At 39.1% G+C, this 17,116-nt stretch overlaps 17 non-coding genes across 17 annotated transcripts; all 17 read right to left on the bottom strand.

The window, feature by feature from the left end:
• Positions 1–587: 587 nt before the first annotated feature.
• trnal-uag (transfer RNA leucine (anticodon UAG)) lies at positions 588–669 on the bottom strand. Its single transcript has one exon. It is a non-coding gene; the product is annotated as a tRNA-Leu (tRNA).
• A 910-nt stretch (positions 670–1,579) lies between these two features.
• Positions 1,580–1,661, bottom strand: trnal-uag (transfer RNA leucine (anticodon UAG)). The gene has a single exon. It is a non-coding gene; the product is annotated as a tRNA-Leu (tRNA).
• Positions 1,662–2,582: 921 nt separating this feature from the next.
• On the bottom strand, positions 2,583–2,664 carry trnal-cag (transfer RNA leucine (anticodon CAG)). The gene has a single exon. It is a non-coding gene; the product is annotated as a tRNA-Leu (tRNA).
• A 909-nt stretch (positions 2,665–3,573) lies between these two features.
• trnal-uag (transfer RNA leucine (anticodon UAG)) lies at positions 3,574–3,655 on the bottom strand. The gene has a single exon. It is a non-coding gene; the product is annotated as a tRNA-Leu (tRNA).
• Positions 3,656–4,577: 922 nt separating this feature from the next.
• On the bottom strand, positions 4,578–4,659 carry trnal-cag (transfer RNA leucine (anticodon CAG)). Its single transcript has one exon. It is a non-coding gene; the product is annotated as a tRNA-Leu (tRNA).
• Positions 4,660–5,568: 909 nt separating this feature from the next.
• Positions 5,569–5,650, bottom strand: trnal-uag (transfer RNA leucine (anticodon UAG)). The gene has a single exon. It is a non-coding gene; the product is annotated as a tRNA-Leu (tRNA).
• Positions 5,651–6,572: 922 nt separating this feature from the next.
• On the bottom strand, positions 6,573–6,654 carry trnal-cag (transfer RNA leucine (anticodon CAG)). The gene has a single exon. It is a non-coding gene; the product is annotated as a tRNA-Leu (tRNA).
• A 909-nt stretch (positions 6,655–7,563) lies between these two features.
• On the bottom strand, positions 7,564–7,645 carry trnal-uag (transfer RNA leucine (anticodon UAG)). Its single transcript has one exon. It is a non-coding gene; the product is annotated as a tRNA-Leu (tRNA).
• Positions 7,646–8,566: 921 nt separating this feature from the next.
• trnal-cag (transfer RNA leucine (anticodon CAG)) lies at positions 8,567–8,648 on the bottom strand. Its single transcript has one exon. It is a non-coding gene; the product is annotated as a tRNA-Leu (tRNA).
• A 921-nt stretch (positions 8,649–9,569) lies between these two features.
• On the bottom strand, positions 9,570–9,651 carry trnal-cag (transfer RNA leucine (anticodon CAG)). The gene has a single exon. It is a non-coding gene; the product is annotated as a tRNA-Leu (tRNA).
• A 909-nt stretch (positions 9,652–10,560) lies between these two features.
• trnal-uag (transfer RNA leucine (anticodon UAG)) lies at positions 10,561–10,642 on the bottom strand. The gene has a single exon. It is a non-coding gene; the product is annotated as a tRNA-Leu (tRNA).
• A 920-nt stretch (positions 10,643–11,562) lies between these two features.
• Positions 11,563–11,644, bottom strand: trnal-cag (transfer RNA leucine (anticodon CAG)). Its single transcript has one exon. It is a non-coding gene; the product is annotated as a tRNA-Leu (tRNA).
• A 909-nt stretch (positions 11,645–12,553) lies between these two features.
• On the bottom strand, positions 12,554–12,635 carry trnal-uag (transfer RNA leucine (anticodon UAG)). Its single transcript has one exon. It is a non-coding gene; the product is annotated as a tRNA-Leu (tRNA).
• Positions 12,636–13,545: 910 nt separating this feature from the next.
• trnal-uag (transfer RNA leucine (anticodon UAG)) lies at positions 13,546–13,627 on the bottom strand. Its single transcript has one exon. It is a non-coding gene; the product is annotated as a tRNA-Leu (tRNA).
• A 921-nt stretch (positions 13,628–14,548) lies between these two features.
• Positions 14,549–14,630, bottom strand: trnal-cag (transfer RNA leucine (anticodon CAG)). The gene has a single exon. It is a non-coding gene; the product is annotated as a tRNA-Leu (tRNA).
• A 920-nt stretch (positions 14,631–15,550) lies between these two features.
• On the bottom strand, positions 15,551–15,632 carry trnal-cag (transfer RNA leucine (anticodon CAG)). Its single transcript has one exon. It is a non-coding gene; the product is annotated as a tRNA-Leu (tRNA).
• Positions 15,633–16,541: 909 nt separating this feature from the next.
• On the bottom strand, positions 16,542–16,623 carry trnal-uag (transfer RNA leucine (anticodon UAG)). The gene has a single exon. It is a non-coding gene; the product is annotated as a tRNA-Leu (tRNA).
• Positions 16,624–17,116: the final 493 nt, after the last annotated feature.

Raw genomic sequence — 17,116 nt, 5'->3', positions numbered from 1 at the left:
AAGCACGTATCTCCTTCTTTGTGTCCATTCTTACATTTTTATGACTCTGGTAGAAGATTTGGATTTGATTGTAAATAGAACAAAGTACAGAGGAACATATAAAGTAAGTGGCAAGTTGGCACATGAGGTGTAAGGCAGCCTGGATAGGAGATCCAGACTTTGATTGAATGAAAGATGGGAGTAATTGTCACCTCTGGTAACCAGTTTCAACTCCTAATGACTAAGTGAAACAGTCAAGAACTCGTAGCCTTCGCTCAGTGTTGTAATCACAAATATGTCAGCCATATCTGCAATAGACAACAATGACTTTATGAATACCAGATTTGTTGAAAACAACTTCCATAAATGCTTATGGAAAAAAACAGACAAAATATCAGGAGGAGTTTTTAATGAATAGATTGATAACATATTGATTTGCCTTTGGTTAATTTGTAGCATGTGTGACAACAATGTTGAGAGCAAGTAAAGTAAGTTTTGTCTGAATAAGTTAAAATGAAGCAAGCTATTAGTTGATGTTAACAGAGAATAAATGCAGCGCAGAGTTCCATTGATGAGGACACCAATAGCCAGCATAGCAGTAGCCTGACTGTCAGAAGTGGGATTTGAACCCACGCCTCTTACGAGACTGCAACCTAAACGCAGCGCCTTGGACCGCTCGGCCATCTTGACATCCTCTACAAAAACCCAATGGTGAGTGCAATACAAAGAAGACCTATGCGCTTAACAACTGCTTGTCTGTTCAGAAGGCAAAGATTGATTGGTGAAAACGGCCTTTCCTTTTTTAACTGAATTTACACTACTGAGAAGTTTTTTCTTGGTAAGGACCCATGATACTCAACAGTTACAATGTCGTGGAACTCTTGTCTGGTGGTAGCACCAGGATGTTCCGCAGTCTACGGTATTGAGGAAACTTTGAATGTTGATAGAAATGAATAGCCACTGTGTTTCAGCTCCACATTAAATGCTGCTTCTTTGTTTGCTTTGCAATTTCAAAGCACGTATCTCCTTCTTTGTGTCCATTCTTACATTTTTATGACTCTGGTAGAAGATTTGGATTTGATTGTAAATAGAACAAAGTACAGAGGAACATATAAAGTAAGTGGCAAGTTGGCACATGAGGTGTAAGGCAGCCTGGATAGGAGATCCAGACTTTGATTGAATGAAAGATGGGAGTAATTGTCACCTCTGGTAACCAGTTTCAACTCCTAATGACTAAGTGAAACAGTCAAGAACTCGTAGCCTTCGCTCAGTGTTGTAATCACAAATATGTCAGCCATATCTGCAATAGACAACAATGACTTTATGAATACCAGATTTGTTGAAAACAACTTCCATAAATGCTTATGGAAAAAAACAGACAAAATATCAGGAGGAGTTTTTAATGAATAGATTGATAACATATTGATTTGGCTTTGGTTAATTTGTAGCATGTGTGACAACAATGTTGAGAGCAAGTAAAGTAAGTTTTGTCTGAATAAGTTAAAATGAAGCAAGCTATTAGTTGATGTTAACAGAGAATAAATGCAGCGCAGAGTTCCATTGATGAGGACACCAATAGCCAGCATAGAAGTAGCCTGACTGTCAGAAGTGGGATTTGAACCCACGCCTCTTACGAGACTGCGAACTAAACGCAGCGCCTCGGACCGCTCGGCCATCCTGACATCCTCTACAAAAACCCAATGGTGAGTGCAATACAAAGAAGACCTATGCGCTTAACAACTGCTTGTCTGTTCAGAAGGCAAAGATTGATTGGTGAAAACGGCCTTTCCTTTTTTAACTGAATTTACACTACAGAGAAGTTTTTTCTTGGTAAGGACCCATGATACTCAACAGTTACAATGTCGTGGAACTCTTGTCTGGTGGTAGCACCAGGATGTTCCGCAGTCTACGGTATTGAAGAAACCTTGAATGTTGATAGAAATGAATAGCCACTGTGTTTCAGCTCCACATTAAATGCTGCTTCTTTGTTTGCTTTGCAATTTCAAAGCACGTATCTCCTTCTTTGTGTCCATTCTTACAGTTTTATGACTCTGGTAGAAGATTTGGATTTGATTGTAAATAGAACAAAGTACAGAGGAACATATAAAGAAAGTGGCAAGTTGGCACATGAGGTGTAAGGCACCCTGGATAGGAGATCCAGACTTTGATTGAATGAAAGATGGGAGTAATTGTCACCTCTGGTAACCAGTTTCAACTCCTAATGACTAAGTGAAACAGTCAAGAACTTGTAGCCTTCGCTCAGTGTTGTAATCACAAATATGTCAGCCATATTTGCAATAATCAACAATGACTTTATGAATACCAGATTTGTTGAAAACAACTTCCATAAATGCTTATGGAAAAAAACAGACAAAATATCAGGAGGAGTTTTTAATGAATAGATTGATAAGATATTGATTCGCCTTTGGTTAATATGTAGCATGTGTGACAACAATGTTGAGAGCAAATAAAGTAAGTTTTGTCTGAATAAGTTCAAATCAAGCAAGCTATTAGGTGATGTTAATAGAGAACAAATGCAGAGCAGAGTTCCATTGATGAGGACACTATTATCCAGTATAGAAGTAGCCTGACTGTTGGCTGAATGTCAGAAGTGGGATTTGAACCCACGCCTCTTACGAGACTGCGACCTGAACGCAGCGCCTTGGACCGCTCGGCCATCCTGACATGCTCTGCAAAAGCCAATGGCGAGTGCAATACAAAGAAGACCTATGTTCTTACCAACTGCTTGTCTGTTCAGAAGGCAAAGATTGATTGGTGAAAACGGCCTTTCCTTTTTTAACTGAATTTACACTACTGAGAAGTTTTTTCTTGGTAAGGACCCATGATACTCAACAGTTACAATGTCGTGGAACTCTTGTCTGGTGGTAGCACCAGGATGTTCCGCAGTCTACGGTATTGAGGAAACTTTGAATGTTGATAGAAATGAATAGCCACTGTGTTTCAGCTCCCCATTAAATGCTGCTTCTTTGTTTGCTTTGCAATTTCAAAGCACGTATCTCCTTCTTTGTGTCCATTCTTACATTTTTATGACTCTGGTAGAAGATTTGGATTTGATTGTAAATAGAACAAAGTACAGAGGAACATATAAAGTAAGTGGCAAGTTGGCACATGAGGTGTAAGGCAGCCTGGATAGGAGATCCAGACTTTGATTGAATGAAAGATGGGAGTAATTGTCACCTCTGGTAACCAGTTTCAACTCCTAATGACTAATTGAAAAAGCCAAGAACTCGTAGCCTTCGCTCAGTGTTGTAATCACAAATATGTCAGCCATATTTGCAATAGACAACAATGACTTTATGAATACCAGATTTGTTGAAAACAACTTCCATAAATGCTTATGGAAAAAAAACGACAAAATATCAGGAGGAGTTTTTAATGAATAGATTGATAACATATTGATTTGCCTTTGGTTAATTTGTAGCATGTGTGACAACAATGTTGAGAGCAAGTAAAGTAAGTTTTGTCTGAATAAGTTAAAATGAAGCAAGCTATTAGTTGATGTTAACAGAGAATAAATGCAGCGCAGAGTTCCATTGATGAGGACACCAATAGCCAGCATAGAAGTAGCCTGACTGTCAGAAGTGGGATTTGAACCCACGCCTCTTACGAGACTGCAACCTAAACGCAGCGCCTTGGACCGCTCGGCCATCCTGACATCCTCTAAAAAAACCCAATGGTGAGTGCAATATAAAGAAGACCTATGCGCTTAACAACTGCTTGTCTGTTCAGAAGGCAAAGATTGATTGGTGAAAACGGCCTTTCCTTTTTTAACTGAATTTACACTACTGAGAAGTTTTTTCTTGGTAAGGACCCATGATACTCAACAGTCACAATGTCGTGGAACTCTTGTCTGGTGGTAGCACCAGGATGTTCCGCAGTCTACGGTATTGAAGAAACCTTGAATGTTGATAGAAATGAATAGCCACTGTGTTTCAGCTCCACATTAAATGCTGCTTCTTTGTTTGCTTTGCAATTTCAAAGCACCTTTCTCTCTTCTTTGTGTCCATTCTTACATTTTTATGACTCTGGTAGAAGATTTGGATTTGATTGTGAATAGAACAAAGTACAGAGGAACATATAAAGAAAGTGGCAAGTTGGCACATGAGGTGTAAGGCAGCCTGGATAGGAGATCCAGACTTTGATTGAATGAAAGATGGGAGTAATTGTCACCTCTGGTAACCAGTTTCAACTCCTAATGACTAAGTGAAACAGTCAAGAACTTGTAGCCTTCGCTCAGTGTTGAAATCACAAATATGTCAGCCATATTTGCAATAATCAACAATGACTTTATGAATACCAGATTTGTTGAAAACAACTTCCATAAATGCTTATGGAAAAAAACAGACAAAATATCAGGAGGAGTTTTTAATGAATAGATTGATAAGATATTGATTCGCCTTTGGTTAATATGTAGCATGTGTGACAACAATGTTGAGAGCAAATAAAGTAAGTTTTGTCTGAATAAGTTCAAATCAAGCAAGCTATTAGGTGATGTTAATAGAGAACAAATGCAGAGCAGAGTTCCATTGATGAGGACACTATTAGCCAGTATAGAAGTAGCCTGACTGTTGGCTGAATGTCAGAAGTGGGATTTGAACCCACGCCTCTTACGAGACTGCGACCTGAACGCAGCGCCTTGGACCGCTCGGCCATCCTGACATGCTCTACAAAAGCCAATGGCGAGTGCAATACAAAGAAGACCTATGTGCTTAACAACTGCTTGTCTGCTCAGAAGGCAAAGATTGATTGGTGAAAACGGCCTTTCCTTTTTTAACTGAATTTACACTACTGAGAAGTTTTTTCTTGGTAAGGACCCATGATACTCAACAGTCACAATGTCGTGGAACTCTTGTCTGGTGGTAGCACCAGGATGTTCCGCAGTCTACGGTATTGAGGAAACTTTGAATGTTGATAGAAATGAATAGCCACTGTGTTTCAGCTCCACATTAAATGCTGCTTCTTTGTTTGCTTTGCAATTTCAAAGCACGTATCTCCTTCTTTGTGTCCATTCTTACATTTTTATGACTCTGGTAGAAGATTTGGATTTGATTGTAAATAGAACAAAGTACAGAGGAACATATAAAGTAAGTGGCAAGTTGGCACATGAGGTGTAAGGCAGCCTGGATAGGAGATCCAGACTTTGATTGAATGAAAGATGGGAGTAATTGTCACCTCTGGTAACCAGTTTCAACTCCTAATGACTAATTGAAAAAGCCAAGAACTCGTAGCCTTCGCTCAGTGTTGTAATCACAAATATGTCAGCCATATCTGCAATAGACAACAATGACTTTATGAATACCAGATTTGTTGAAAACAACTTCCATAAATGCTTATGGAAAAAAAACGACAAAATATCAGGAGGAGTTTTTAATGAATAGATTGATAACATATTGATTTGCCTTTGGTTAATTTGTAGCATGTGTGACAACAATGTTGAGAGCAAGTAAAGTAAGTTTTGTCTGAATAAGTTAAAATGAAGCAAGCTATTAGTTGATGTTAACAGAGAATAAATGCAGCGCAGAGTTCCATTGATGAGGACACCAATAGCCAGCATAGAAGTAGCCTGACTGTCAGAAGTGGGATTTGAACCCACGCCTCTTACGAGACTGCAACCTAAACGCAGCGCCTTGGACCGCTCGGCCATCCTGACATCCTCTACAAAAACCCAATGGTGAGTGCAATATAAAGAAGACCTATGCGCTTAACAACTGCTTGTCTGTTCAGAAGGCAAAGATTGATTGGTGAAAACGGCCTTTCCTTTTTTAACTGAATTTACACTACTGAGAAGTTTTTTCTTGGTAAGGACCCATGATACTCAACAGTTACAATGTCGTGGAACTCTTGTCTGGTGGTAGCACCAGGATGTTCCGCAGTCTACGGTATTGAAGAAACCTTGAATGTTGATAGAAATGAATAGCCACTGTGTTTCAGCTCCACATTAAATGCTGCTTCTTTGTTTGCTTTGCAATTTCAAAGCACCTTTCTCTCTTCTTTGTGTCCATTCTTACATTTTTATGACTCTGGTAGAAGATTTGGATTTGATTGTGAATAGAACAAAGTACAGAGGAACATATAAAGAAAGTGGCAAGTTGGCACATGAGGTGTAAGGCAGCCTGGATAGGAGATCCAGACTTTGATTGAATGAAAGATGGGAGTAATTGTCACCTCTGGTAACCAGTTTCAACTCCTAATGACTAAGTGAAACAGTCAAGAACTTGTAGCCTTCGCTCAGTGTTGTAATCACAAATATGTCAGCCATATTTGCAATAATCAACAATGACTTTATGAATACCAGATTTGTTGAAAACAACTTCCATAAATGCTTATGGAAAAAAACAGACAAAATATCAGGAGGAGTTTTTAATGAATAGATTGATAACATATTGATTTGCCTTTGGTTAATTTGTAGCATGTGTGACAACAATGTTGAGAGCAAGTAAAGTAAGTTTTGTCTGAATAAGTTAAAATGAAGCAAGCTATTAGTTGATGTTAACAGAGAATAAATGCAGCGCAGAGTTCCATTGATGAGGACACCAATAGCCAGTATAGAAGTAGCCTGACTGTTGGCTGAATGTCAGAAGTGGGATTTGAACCCACGCCTCTTACGAGACTGCGACCTGAACGCAGCGCCTTGGACCGCTCGGCCATCCTGACATGCTCTACAAAAGCCAATGGCGAGTGCAATACAAAGAAGACCTATGTTCTTACCAACTGCTTGTCTGTTCAGAAGGCAAAGATTGATTGGTGAAAACGGCCTTTCCTTTTTTAACTGAATTTACACTACTGAGAAGTTTTTTCTTGGTAAGGACCCATGATACTCAACAGTTACAATGTCGTGGAACTCTTGTCTGGTGGTAGCACCAGGATGTTCCACAGTCTACGGTATTGAGGAAACTTTGAATGTTGATAGAAATGAATAGCCACTGTGTTTCAGCTCCACATTAAATGCTGCTTCTTTGTTTGCTTTGCAATTTCAAAGCACGTATCTCCTTCTTTGTGTCCATTCTTACATTTTTATGACTCTGGTAGAAGATTTGGATTTGATTGTAAATAGAACAAAGTACAGAGGAACATATAAAGTAAGTGGCAAGTTGGCACATGAGGTGTAAGGCAGCCTGGATAGGAGATCCAGACTTTGATTGAATGAAAGATGGGAGTAATTGTCACCTCTGGTAACCAGTTTCAACTCCTAATGACTAAGTGAAACAGTCAAGAACTCGTAGCCTTCGCTCAGTGTTGTAATCACAAATATGTCAGCCATATCTGCAATAGACAACAATGACTTTATGAATACCAGATTTGTTGAAAACAACTTCCATAAATGCTTATGGAAAAAAACAGACAAAATATCAGGAGGAGTTTTTAATGAATAGATTGATAACATATTGATTTGCCTTTGGTTAATTTGTAGCATGTGTGACAACAATGTTGAGAGCAAGTAAAGTAAGTTTTGTCTGAATAAGTTAAAATGAAGCAAGCTATTAGTTGATGTTAACAGAGAATAAATGCAGCGCAGAGTTCCATTGATGAGGACACCAATAGCCAGCATAGAAGTAGCCTGACTGTCAGAAGTGGGATTTGAACCCACGCCTCTTACGAGACTGCGACCTAAACGCAGCGCCTCGGACCGCTCGGCCATCCTGACATCCTCTACAAAAACCCAATGGTGAGTGCAATACAAAGAAGACCTATGCGCTTAACAACTGCTTGTCTGTTCAGAAGGCAAAGATTGATTGGTGAAAACGGCCTTTCCTTTTTTAACTGAATTTACACTACTGAGAAGTTTTTTCTTGGTAAGGACCCATGATACTCAACAGTTACAATGTCGTGGAACTCTTGTGTGGTGGTAGCACCAGGATGTTCCGCAGTCTACGGTATTGAAGAAACCTTGAATGTTGATAGAAATGAATAGCCACTGTGTTTCAGCTCCACATTAAATGCTGCTTCTTTGTTTGCTTTGAAATTTCAAAGCACGTATCTCCTTCTTTGTGTCCATTCTTACATTTTTATGACTCTGGTAGAAGATTTGGATTTGATTGTGAATAGAACAAAGTACAGAGGAACATATAAAGAAAGTGGCAAGTTGGCACATGAGGTGTAAGGCAGCCTGGATAGGAGATCCAGACTTTGATTGAATGAAAGATGGGAGTAATTGTCACCTCTGGTAACCAGTTTCAACTCCTAATGACTAAGTGAAACAGTCAAGAACTTGTAGCCTTCGCTCAGTGTTGTAATCACAAATATGTCAGCCATATTTGCAATAATCAACAATGACTTTATGAATACCAGATTTGTTGAAAACAACTTCCATAAATGCTTATGGAAAAAAACAGACAAAATATCAGGAGGAGTTTTTAATGAATAGATTGATAACATATTGATTTGCCTTTGGTTAATTTGTAGCATGTGTGACAACAATGTTGAGAGCAAGTAAAGTAAGTTTTGTCTGAATAAGTTAAAATGAAGCAAGCTATTACTTGATGTTAACAGAGAATAAATGCAGCGCAGAGTTCCATTGATGAGGACACCAATAGCCAGTATAGAAGTAGCCTGACTGTTGGCTGAATGTCAGAAGTGGGATTTGAACCCAAGCCTCTTACGAGACTGCGACCTGAACGCAGCGCCTTGGACCGCTCGGCCATCCTGACATCCTCTACAAAAACCCAATGGTGAGTGCAATACAAAGAAGACCTATGCGCTTAACAACTGCTTGTCTGTTCAGAAGGCAAAGATTGATTGGTGAAAACGGCCTTTCCTTTTTTAACTGAATTTACACTACTGAGAAGTTTTTTCTTGGTAAGGACCCATGATACTCAACAGTTACAATGTCGTGGAACTCTTGTCTGGTGGTAGCACCAGGATGTTCCGCAATCTACGGTATTGAGGAAACTTTGAATGTTGATAGAAATGAATAGCCACTGTGTTTCAGCTCCACATTAAATGCTGCTTCTTTGTTTGCTTTGCAATTTCAAAGCACGTATCTCCTTCTTTGTGTCCATTCTTACATTTTTATGACTCTGGTAGAAGATTTGGATTTGATTGTAAATAGAACAAAGTACAGAGGAACATATAAAGTAAGTGGCAAGTTGGCACATGAGGTGTAAGGCAGCCTGGATAGGAGATCCAGACTTTGATTGAATGAAAGATGGGAGTAATTGTCACCTCTGGTAACCAGTTTCAACTCCTAATGACTAAGTGAAACAGTCAAGAACTTGTAGCCTTCGCTCAGTGTTGTAATCACAAATATGTCAGCCATATTTGCAATAATCAACAATGACTTTATGAATACCAGATTTGTTGAAAACAACTTCCATAAATGCTTATGGAAAAAAACAGACAAAATATCAGGAGGAGTTTTTAATGAATAGATTGATAAGATATTGATTCGCCTTTGGTTAATATGTAGCATGTGTGACAACAATGTTGAGAGCAAATAAAGTAAGTTTTGTCTGAATAAGTTCAAATCAAGCAAGCTATTAGGTGATGTTAATAGAGAACAAATGCAGAGCAGAGTTCCATTGATGAGGACACTATTAGCCAGTATAGAAGTAGCCTGACTGTTGGCTGAATGTCAGAAGTGGGATTTGAACCCACGCCTCTTACGAGACTGCGACCTGAACGCAGCGCCTTGGACCGCTCGGCCATCCTGACATGCTCTACAAAAGCCAATGGCGAGAGCAATACAAAGAAGACCTATGTTCTTACCAACTGCTTGTCTGTTCAGAAGGCAAAGATTGATTGGTGAAAACGGCCTTTCCTTTTTTAACTGAATTTACACTACTGAGAAGTTTTTTCTTGGTAAGGACCCATGATACTCAACAGTTACAATGTCGTGGAACTCTTGTCTGGTGGTAGCACCAGGATGTTCCGCAATCTACGGTATTGAGGAAACTTTGAATGTTGATAGAAATGAATAGCCACTGTGTTTCAGCTCCACATTAAATGCTGCTTCTTTGTTTGCTTTGCAATTTCAAAGCACGTATCTCCTTCTTTGTGTCCATTCTTACATTTTTATGACTCTGGTAGAAGATTTGGATTTGATTGTAAATAGAACAAAGTACAGAGGAACATATAAAGTAAGTGGCAAGTTGGCACATGAGGTGTAAGGCAGCCTGGATAGGAGATCCAGACTTTGATTGAATGAAAGATGGGAGTAATTGTCACCTCTGGTAACCAGTTTCAACTCCTAATGACTAAGTGAAACAGTCAAGAACTCGTAGCCTTCGCTCAGTGTTGTAATCACAAATATGTCAGCCATATCTGCAATAGACAACAATGACTTTATGAATACCAGATTTGTTGAAAACAACTTCCATAAATGCTTATGGAAAAAAACAGACAAAATATCAGGAGGAGTTTTTAATGAATAGATTGATAACATATTGATTTGCCTTTGGTTAATTTGTAGCATGTGTGACAACAATGTTGAGAGCAAGTAAAGTAAGTTTTGTCTGAATAAGTTAAAATGAAGCAAGCTATTAGTTGATGTTAACAGAGAATAAATGCAGCGCAGAGTTCCATTGATGAGGACACCAATAGCCAGCATAGAAGTAGCCTGACTGTCAGAAGTGGGATTTGAACCCACGCCTCTTACGAGACTGCGACCTAAACGCAGCGCCTTGGACCGCTCGGCCATCCTGACATCCTCTACAAAAGCCAATGGCGAGTGCAATACAAAGAAGACCTATGTGCTTAACAACTGCTTGTCTGTTCAGAAGGCAAAGATTGATTGGTGAAAACGGCCTTTCCTTTTTTAACTGAATTTACACTACTGAGAAGTTTTTTCTTGGTAAGGACCCATGATACTCAACAGTTACAATGTCGTGGAACTCTTGTCTGGTGGTAGCACCAGGATGTTCCGCAGTCTACGGTATTGAGGAAACTTTGAATGTTGATAGAAATGAATAGCCACTGTGTTTCAGCTCCACATTAAATGCTGCTTCTTTGTTTGCTTTGCAATTTCAAAGCACGTATCTCCTTCTTTGTGTCCATTCTTACATTTTTATGACTCTGGTAGAAGATTTGGATTTGATTGTAAATAGAACAAAGTACAGAGGAACATATAAAGTAAGTGGCAAGTTGGCACATGAGGTGTAAGGCAGCCTGGATAGGAGATCCAGACTTTGATTGAATGAAAGATGGGAGTAATTGTCACCTCTGGTAACCAGTTTCAACTCCTAATGACTAAGTGAAACAGTCAAGAACTTGTAGCCTTCCCCCAGTGTTGTAATCACAAATATGTCAGCCATATTTGCAATAATCAACAATGACTTTATGAATAACAGATTTGTTGAAAACAACTTCCATAAATGCTTATGGAAAAAAACAGACAAAATATCAGGAGGAGTTTTTAATGAATAGATTGATAAGATATTGATTCGCCTTTGGTTAATATGTAGCATGTGTGACAACAATGTTGAGAGCAAATAAAGTAAGTTTTGTCTGAATAAGTTCAAATCAAGCAAGCTATTAGGTGATGTTAATAGAGAACAAATGCAGAGCAGAGTTCCATTGATGAGGACACTATTAGCCAGTATAGAAGTAGCCTGACTGTTGGCTGAATGTCAGAAGTGGGATTTGAACCCACGCCTCTTACGAGACTGCGACCTGAACGCAGCGCCTTGGACCTCTCGGCCATCCTGACATGCTCTCAAAAAGCCAATGGCGAGTGCAATACAAAGAAGACCTATGTTCTTACCAACTGCTTGTCTGTTCAGAAGGCAAAGATTGATTGGTGAAAACGGCCTTTCCTTTTTTAACTGAATTTACACTACTGAGAAGTTTTTTCTTGGTAAGGACCCATGATACTCAACAGTTACAATGTCGTGGAACTCTTGTCTGGTGGTAGCACCAGGATGTTCCGCAGTCTACGGTATTGAGGAAACTTTGAATGTTGATAGAAATGAATAGCCACTGTGTTTCAGCTCCACATTAAATGCTGCTTCTTTGTTTGCTTTGCAATTTCAAAGCACGTATCTCCTTCTTTGTGTCCATTCTTACATTTTTATGACTCTGGTAGAAGATTTGGATTTGATTGTAAATAGAACAAAGTACAGAGGAACATATAAAGTAAGTGGCAAGTTGGCACATGAGGTGTAAGGCAGCCTGGATAGGAGATCCAGACTTTGATTGAATGAAAGATGGGAGTAATTGTCACCTCTGGTAACCAGTTTCAACTCCTAATGACTAATTGAAAAAGCCAAGAACTCGTAGCCTTCGCTCAGTGTTGTAATCACAAATATGTCAGCCATATCTGCAATAGACAACAATGACTTTATGAATACCAGATTTGTTGAAAACAACTTCCATAAATGCTTATGGAAAAAAAACGACAAAATATCAGGAGGAGTTTTTAATGAATAGATTGATAACATATTGATTTGCCTTTGGTTAATATGTAGCATGTGTGACAACAATGTTGAGAGCAAGTAAAGTAAGTTTTGTCTGAATAAGTTCAAATCAAGCAAGCTATTAGGTGATGTTAATAGAGAACAAATGCAGAGCAGAGTTCCATTGATGAGGACACTATTAGCCAGTATAGAAGTAGCCTGACTGTCAGAAGTGGGATTTGAACCCACGCCTCTTACGAGACTGCGACCTAAACGCAGCGCCTTGGACCGCTCGGCCATCCTGACATCCTCTACAAAAACCCAATGGTGAGTGCAATACAAAGAAGACCTATGCGCTTAACAACTGCTTGTCTGTTCAGAAGGCAAAGATTGATTGGTGAAAACGGCCTTTCCTTTTTTAACTGAATTTACACTACTGAGAAGTTTTTTCTTGGTAAGGACCCATGATACTCAACAGTTACAATGTCGTGGAACTCTTGTCTGGTGGTAGCACCAGGATGTTCCGCAATCTACGGTATTGAGGAAACTTTGAATGTTGATAGAAATGAATAGCCACTGTGTTTCAGCTCCACATTAAATGCTGCTTCTTTGTTTGCTTTGCAATTTCAAAGCACGTATCTCCTTCTTTGTGTCCATTCTTACATTTTTATGACTCTGGTAGAAGATTTGGATTTGATTGTAAATAGAACAAAGTACAGAGGAACATATAAAGTAAGTGGCAAGTTGGCACATGAGGTGTAAGGCAGCCTGGATAGGAGATCCAGACTTTGATTGAATGAAAGATGGGAGTAATTGTCACCTCTGGTAACCAGTTTCAACTCCTAATGACTAAGTGAAACAGTCAAGAACTCGTAGCCTTCGCTCAGTGTTGTAATCACAAATATGTCAGCCATATCTGCAATAGACAACAATGACTTTATGAATACCAGATTTGTTGAAAACAACTTCCATAAATGCTTATGGAAAAAAACAGACAAAATATCAGGAGGAGTTTTTAATGAATAGATTGATAACATATTGATTTGCCTTTGGTTAATTTGTAGCATGTGTGACAACAATGTTGAGAGCAAGTAAAGTAAGTTTTGTCTGAATAAGTTAAAATGAAGCAAGCTATTAGTTGATGTTAACAGAGAATAAATGCAGCGCAGAGTTCCATTGATGAGGACACCAATAGCCAGCATAGAAGTAGCCTGACTGTCAGAAGTGGGATTTGAACCCACGCCTCTTACGAGACTGCGACCTAAACGCAGCGCCTTGGACCGCTCGGCCATCCTGACATCCTCTACAAAAACCCAATGGTGAGTGCAATACAAAGAAGACCTATGCGCTTAACAACTGCTTGTCTGTTCAGAAGGCAAAGATTGATTGGTGAAAACGGCCTTTCCTTTTTTAACTGAATTTACACTACTGAGAAGTTTTTTCTTGGTAAGGACCCATGATACTCAACAGTTACAATGTCGTGGAACTCTTGTCTGGTGGTAGCACCAGGATGTTCCGCAGTCTACGGTATTGAGGAAACTTTGAATGTTGATAGAAATGAATAGCCACTGTGTTTCAGCTCCACATTAAATGCTGCTTCTTTGTTTGCTTTGCAATTTCAAAGCACGTATCTCCTTCTTTGTGTCCATTCTTACATTTTTATGACTCTGGTAGAAGATTTGGATTTGATTGTAAATAGAACAAAGTACAGAGGAACATATAAAGTAAGTGGCAAGTTGGCACATGAGGTGTAAGGCAGCCTGGATAGGAGATCCAGACTTTGATTGAATGAAAGATGGGAGTAATTGTCACCTCTGGTAACCAGTTTCAACTCCTAATGACTAAGTGAAACAGTCAAGAACTTGTAGCCTTCGCTCAGTGTTGTAATCACAAATATGTCAGCCATATTTGCAATAATCAACAATGACTTTATGAATAACAGATTTGTTGAAAACAACTTCCATAAATGCTTATGGAAAAAAACAGACAAAATATCAGGAGGAGTTTTTAATGAATAGATTGATAAGATATTGATTCGCCTTTGGTTAATATGTAGCATGTGTGACAACAATGTTGAGAGCAAATAAAGTAAGTTTTGTCTGAATAAGTTCAAATCAAGCAAGCTATTAGGTGATGTTAATAGAGAACAAATGCAGAGCAGAGTTCCATTGATGAGGACACTATTAGCCAGTATAGAAGTAGCCTGACTGTTGGCTGAATGTCAGAAGTGGGATTTGAACCCACGCCTCTTACGAGACTGCGACCTGAACGCAGCGCCTTGGACCGCTCGGCCATCCTGACATGCTCTAAAAAAGCCAATGGCGAGTGCAATACAAAGAAGACCTATGTTCTTACCAACTGCTTGTCTGTTCAGAAGGCAAAGATTGATTGGTGAAAACGGCCTTTCCTTTTTTAACTGAATTTACACTACTGAGAAGTTTTTTCTTGGTAAGGACCCATGATACTCAACAGTTACAATGTCGTGGAACTCTTGTCTGGTGGTAGCACCAGGATGTTCCGCAGTCTACGGTATTGAGGAAACTTTGAATGTTGATAGAAATGAATAGCCACTGTGTTTCAGCTCCACATTAAATGCTGCTTCTTTGTTTGCTTTGCAATTTCAAAGCACGTATCTCCTTCTTTGTGTCCATTCTTACATTTTTATGACTCTGGTAGAAGATTTGGATTTGATTGTAAATAGAACAAAGTACAGAGGAACATATAAAGTAAGTGGCAAGTTGGCACATGAGGTGTAAGGCAGCCTGGATAGGAGATCCAGACTTTGATTGAATGAAAGATGGGAGTAATTGTCACCTCTGGTAACCAGTTTCAACTCCTAATGACTAATTGAAAAAGCCAAGAACTCGTAGCCTTCGCTCAGTGTTGTAATCACAAATATGTCAGCCATATCTGCAATATACAACAATGACTTTATGAATACCAGATTTGTTGAAAACAACTTCCATAAATGCTTATGGAAAAAAAACGACAAAATATCAGGAGGAGTTTTTAATGAATAGATTGATAACATATTGATTTGCCTTTGGTTAATATGTAGCATGTGTGACAACAATGTTGAGAGCAAGTAAAGTAAGTTTTGTCTGAATAAGTTCAAATCAAGCAAGCTATTAGGTGATGTTAATAGAGAACAAATGCAGAGCAGAGTTCCATTGATGAGGACACTATTAGCCAGTATAGAAGTAGCCTGACTGTTGGCTGAATGTCAGAAGTGGGATTTGAACCCACGCCTCTTACAAGACTGCGACCTGAACGCAGCGCCTTGGACCGCTCGGCCATCCTGACATGCTCTACAAAAGCCAATGGCGAGTGCAATACAAAGAAGACCTATGTTCTTACCAACTGCTTGTCTGTTCAGAAGGCAAAGATTGATTGGTGAAAACGGCCTTTCCTTTTTTAACTGAATTTACACTACTGAGAAGTTTTTTCTTGGTAAGGACCCATGATACTCAACAGTTACAATGTCGTGGAACTCTTGTCTGGTGGTAGCACCAGGATGTTCCGCAGTCTACGGTATTGAGGAAACTTTGAATGTTGATAGAAATGAATAGCCACTGTGTTTCAGCTCCACATTAAATGCTGCTTCTTTGTTTGCTTTGCAATTTCAAAGCACGTATCTCCTTCTTTGTGTCCATTCTTACATTTTTATGACTCTGGTAGAAGATTTGGATTTGATTGTAAATAGAACAAAGTACAGAGGAACATATAAAGTAAGTGGCAAGTTGGCACATGAGGTGTAAGGCAGCCTGGATAGGAGATCCAGACTTTGATTGAATGAAAGATGGGAGTAATTGTCACCTCTGGTAACCAGTTTCAACTCCTAATGACTAAGTGAAACAGTCAAGAAATTGTAGCCTTCGCTCAGTGTTGTAATCACAAATATGTCAGCCATATCTGCAATAGACAACAATGACTTTATGAATACCAGATTTGTTGAAAACAACTTCCATAAATGCTTATGGAAAAAAACAGACAAAATATCAGGAGGAGTTTTTAATGAATAGATTGATAACATATTGATTTGCCTTTGGTTAATTTGTAGCATGTGTGACAACAATGTTGAGAGCAAGTAAAGTAAGTTTTGTCTGAATAAGTTAAAATGAAGCAAGCTATTAGTTGATGTTAACAGAGAATAAATGCAGCGCAGAGTTCCATTGATGAGGACACCAATAGCCAGCATAGAAGTAGCCTGACTGTCAGAAGTGGGATTTGAACCCACGCCTCTTACGAGACTGCAACCTAAACGCAGCGCCTTGGACCGCTCGGCCATCCTGACATCCTCTACAAAAACCCAATGGTGAGTGCAATACAAAGAAGACTTATGCGCTTAACAACTGCTTGTCTGTTCAGAAGGCAAAGATTGATTGGTGAAAACGGCCTTTCCTTTTTTAACTGAATTTACACTACTGAGAAGTTTTTTCTTGGTAAGGACCCATGATACTCAACAGTTACAATGTCGTGGAACTCTTGTCTGGTGGTAGCACCAGGATGTTCCGCAGTCTACGGTATTGAAGAAACCTTGAATGTTGATAGAAATGAATAGCCACTGTGTTTCAGCTCCACATTAAATGCTGCTTCTTTGTTTGCTTTGCAATTTCAAAGCACGTATCTCCTTCTTTGTGTCCATTCTTACATTTTTATGACTCTGGTAGAAGATTTGGATTTGATTGTAAATAGAACAAAGTACAGAGGAACATATAAAGAAAGTGGCAAGTTGGCACATGAGGTGTAAGGCAGCCTGGATAGGAGATCCAGACTTTGATTGAATG

The sequence above is a fragment of the Oryzias latipes genome, chromosome 13 (genome assembly GCF_053564925.1).
Source record: "Oryzias latipes strain Hd-rR chromosome 13, Olatipes_Hd-rR_3.1".
NCBI lineage: Eukaryota > Metazoa > Chordata > Actinopteri > Beloniformes > Adrianichthyidae > Oryzias > Oryzias latipes.
Note: the sequence above shows the minus strand (reverse complement) of the source record. Positions and strands in the feature narration are given on the sequence as shown.